Source organism: Sinocyclocheilus grahami, unplaced genomic scaffold (genome assembly GCF_001515645.1).
Source record: "Sinocyclocheilus grahami isolate Dianchi unplaced genomic scaffold, SAMN03320097.WGS_v1.1 scaffold1421.1, whole genome shotgun sequence".
NCBI classification, from domain to species: Eukaryota; Metazoa; Chordata; class Actinopteri; order Cypriniformes; family Cyprinidae; genus Sinocyclocheilus; species Sinocyclocheilus grahami.
The window spans coordinates 24,864-29,644 of record NW_015506600.1 but is presented as its reverse complement, the minus strand read 5'-3'; the positions used below and the strand labels follow the sequence as shown (position 1 = coordinate 29,644).

Here is a 4,781-nt window from a genome sequence, read left to right as displayed (position 1 = left end):
GTGTGTGTGTGTGTGTGTGTGTGTGCGTGTGTTCACTTGAATGGGATAAATGCAGAGCTCATGCTCGGTCACTTTCACTTTCGCTCTCCTGATGAAGCTGCTGTAGCTCTCTCTTGTGACTGAATATGAAAATCGCTCCTCACTCTGATATTTCAGTCCTTTAGGAGCTGATATGTGGAAAATGTTAATTATCACTTTGCTTCTTTGATCCATTTTATACTGATTGAAAATCATGTTGATATCTTGCTCTTGTATTGTTTGCATTTTTACAAATTACCCTCTTCCTCATTCTTCTGCTTCTTCTTCATTGAAAACAGTTGTGCTGCTTATTCAAATCTTAAATATGTGGTGGTGTTTTTTAAGTTTTTTTTTTCTTTTTGATGATGAACCAAAAGCTTAGAACAGATTAAAAATATGAAATAGAAAATAGAAATGTGAATTAAAATGATTTTAAATAGCAATGTTTATTCATTGTAAACATCTTTACTGTTTTTTGTTTTTAATAATTTTATTGTACAATTTGTACATTACAATGCAAGACAGCCCCCACCTGCTCTTTGTGTGTGTGTGTGTGTGTGTGTGTGTGTGTGTGTGTGTGTGTTCACTTGAATGGGATAAATGCAGAGCTCATCCTCGGTCACTTTCACTTTCGCTCTCCTGATGAAGCTGCTGTAGCTCTCTCTTGTGACTGAATATGAAAATCGCTCCTCACTCTGATATTTCGAGATATATCCAGCTGCAGACCCGCAGCACCAGCAGTTTGAGATCCGCAGCCACAGAACCGGAAGTGAGGGGAGGAGCTATTGACAACGAGAGAGCACGGTGAGTAGTCTGTAATGTTTTTGCTATCATATGTTTGATAATTATCGTAAATATTACGTTAAACATTTATCTGCTAAGTACTTAATGTGTGCTTGGCTTTATTATCTTATATTGAAACTTGAATTTGTTGTCATACTTTATAGTATATAACTTTTTTCTGTGGCTGTTTCGATTAATTTTCGGATGCATGCTGTAAATGGGCCTTGTGGTGAAGATTTGAAGACGTTTATTATTCATAAAAATAAATCGTTTTGCTTTAATTCCCTCTGTTATATGCATTGTTTGTGTTTTAATATTACCTTGTAGTTTAGTTATTTTAATCCCATTTGTCATCATTGAGATAATTGTGTGTGTCTTCATCTCTTGTAGAGACATATAAGGATTCAGAGAGGTGACACATTACCTGAGCTGCAGCAGTGCAACAAGTGTTACAACAATCACCAGCAGTGTTCTGCTTGACCAGCATGTTTAAGCCAACCAAACTGGTCAAATTAAAAAGTAATCTTCAAATCCACTTCAACATGCAGTTGTCTGTGGAGGTATGCATATCTTGAGTTGTTTGTTTAATGTATGTACTCACAATTTATTATTGCATAATAGTTTACCTGTGTACTTATTTATTTATTTATTTTAGGCTATACTATAAATTTTTGCAACCAGTTATTGGTGTGATTATTTAGTTGTTAAATAAGGAACAAGGTAGGGTTTTTTTGTGCCATATACAGGGAGAATATTCTTGTTTTTTGTTGTTTTCCAGTACATCTTGTCTTGGGAGCACCCTTTGATTTTACATCTGGAAGTAGTTATCAGTTAAAGTAATTGACCTTTATGATGTTGTAGCAGTTGATATTTAAAGATTTCTCTATGTTTGTGTCTTCCAGTGTGACATTCCAATCATACGGAGATGGTGGACTCCAGATGGTTTTCTCTGAAAGGTAGTGGACATTTCCTCCAGCACACCATTACATTTGCATCCCCTTCTGACCAATTTGAAATTAACCAAGATACATGTATATTACAGTGCAGAAACCCTACCAGAGGCCCTTCCAAGTGGAGAGCAGGCTACGCTTGTGAGGTATGTCTCAAATCTATCCATCTATATACACATATTAATAAGAAATATTAAAGTTACATTTTCCTTTAATATTCTACATATAAAATGCCTAGAAGTTTCAAACATTATTTTTAATATCACAAACAGGAAATAACTCGCATAATACAATGAAACTAATAACTATAGGTCTACAACTAAATTACACAAGATGTATATAATGTTTATAAACTGCTTAATATGTCATTATAAAATGCATAAAGTATGATGTATCGTGTGTAATAAAAGCAAATTACCCCTTAAAAACCGTGAGGTGGCGCTACTCTGTTAAAAAAAAGTAAGCTCCGCCCCTCACTTCCGGTTCTGTGGCTGCGGTTCTGAAACTGCTGGTGCTGCGGGTCTGCAGCTGGATACTATTGGATATTTCAGTCCTTTAGGAGCTGGTATGTTCAAAATTTGTAAATTATCACTTTGCTTCTTTGATCCATTTTTATACTGATTGACAATCATGTTGATAACTTGCTCTTGTATTGTTTGCATTTTCACAAAATTACCCTCTTCCTCATCCTCCTGCTTCTTCTTCACTGAAAAAGGTTGTGCTGCTTATTCAAATCTTAAATATGTGGTGTTTTATACGTTTTTTTGATGATGAACCGAAAGTATTGAACAGATTAAAAATATGAAATAGAAAATAGAAATGTGAATTAAAATGATTTTAAATAGCAATGTTTATTCATTGTAAACATCTTTACTGTTTTTTGTTTTTAATAATTTTATTGTACAATTTGTACATTACAATGCAAGACAGGGCTCATATCCCACTTTCTAACATTTCTTATTTCAGTTTTCTTCTACTGCCATCGTGTGCTGAAGAAGTGCATTTACAAGTCTTTTCATGAATTGCAATAAAAATTCTTGAATTGCAACAAAAGCCTGTCTAGATGGTACTTTTAAACTGTAAAATAATAAAAACAAAATGTAATAAATATAATTTAAAACGTCCTATTTCAATTGACACACAAACATTATTATTATTATTATTATCATCATTCCACACTGTTTCATTCAGTGAGTAATTAAACAAAATCTGATTTTATAGCTCCCTGGGTGTTTGTGATTTCAACTAACACAACTAGAAAATAATTTGATTTTATGTGCTTTTTCCCCCTCAACTATATCTGGTCATATTCAGTTTACTCTGTAGATCTGATTTTGTACATCAATCATAGAACATACAGTATGCAGCAACATGTTTCACACAATTTGTCTTTTTATATTCAGGTACATTTTCATGCATTTCATGTGAAAACAGTTGTTAGGAAGCAAAAGCTGTATCAGTGTTTGTCCACTAGAGGACAGAAATGATACAACATTAAGATCAGCGGCATATCAATATCTTGTGAATATTTATTCATCAAGCAGATGTTTTTTTGTCAAAATTAATAAAAACAATACATTCATACTTCAGCATGAATTCAAAGGCACTATAAATTCAGATTGCATTTACAATTTTGACATTCAGATCTGATTAAGACTAGAGGATGAGAAGTGTGTGTGTGTGTGTGTGTGTGTGTGTGTCAGAGTGATTGACACTGGTGGGCGGGTCTTATGTTATTAAAGTGAACTCGTCCCCTCCTCCTCATTCACTACATCCACATCCTCTCCATTCAACAGCCGTATCTCTACAGTTACTGATTCATTCACTTCTGTGGAATTTGAATAAAAATAAAGAGTATTATAGTAAGAGAAAATAAAAAGAGAAGATTTGGAGGTCAAACTACCTTTACAAATAAACGTCTCCCTCTCTTCTTCTTCTTTTTTGTTTTCATTTCCCCTCACGCTCCAGTTCATTGTCTCTACTCTTTTCTTGATTTCTCTGCTTTATATTCTTCCACTTATTTGTCAGTGAGATTTGTGCTACTCATGTTCTCACATTCACACATACAAGTTTTAAATTAGTATATTAAGCAGTTTGAGCTGAATTAACTGCAGAAAAAGAACAACAGAATGCATGAGGAAGAACAGTGATTGTTAATACATTCACAGACTTGAGATACTCACCTTTGACATAAACAAAGACTTTTCTTCCTCTGCTGAGGATCAGTAGTTTAAAGAGTCCAGCGTGATCAGGTGTTGATGTTTTTGATGGTCAGTGATCCAGTCGCTTTGTCCAGCTCCAGTCTGCCTTTGTGAATCTCCCATCAGGAACATTGTCATATATAGAGATCTTTCTGGTCTTTCCTTTGATTTCAGCTGAGAGTGTCTTCAGATCCAAACAGCCACAGTATCTCATTACCAGTCTGTATTTCAGTATTAGTCTTTTTAGGATGACAGAATCATTCTCCTTCGCTGACAGTGACTTCACTGCATGTCACAGAAAGAGGAGAAAGAAGAAAAACGAGGAGCAATGATAAGTCAGTAAAGCTTCATTAAATATGTACATGAGAGCAAACATTGGTAAGAATGAACTACACATGCACCTTAAATATGTCATATTAATTAATGTAATATAGTTATAAATAATGTATATCACAGTATTTTTTTCTGTTTATGACTACACCTACATATGTGTCAGGGTTGCTACTGTGAGGAATGAAGGACCGCGTAGACGTAGGAGAATCACACTAAACAGTCTTTAATAATCCACAGAAAGGGGAAATACAGGCAGGACACACACGTAGCACTTCCATGAAGACGTATAACACTGGACCGGGAAACATGGGGCAGACAACACTTTAAATACATGGCTAAACGAGGGGTAATTGACGAGCACAGGCGAATCAAATGAAGCAATAAGACAAGGGAGAAAACTAGGTCATGGAGCACATGGGGAGAAAAACACACAGACTGGTCCATAATCCTGACATAGTCCATAGTGGCTTTTTTTACTGATAGGAGCACACACACA

The 4,781-nt window shown here is 35.0% G+C and overlaps 1 long non-coding RNA gene across 1 annotated transcript; it reads left to right on the top strand.

The window, feature by feature from the left end:
• Positions 1-742: 742 nt before the first annotated feature.
• LOC107570144 (uncharacterized) lies at positions 743-1,885 on the top strand. The gene is made up of 4 exons (XR_001606993.1): positions 743-822; positions 1,192-1,361; positions 1,704-1,757; positions 1,844-1,885. It is a non-coding gene; the product is annotated as an uncharacterized lncRNA (long non-coding RNA).
• The last annotated feature ends 2,896 nt before the right edge of the window (positions 1,886-4,781 follow it).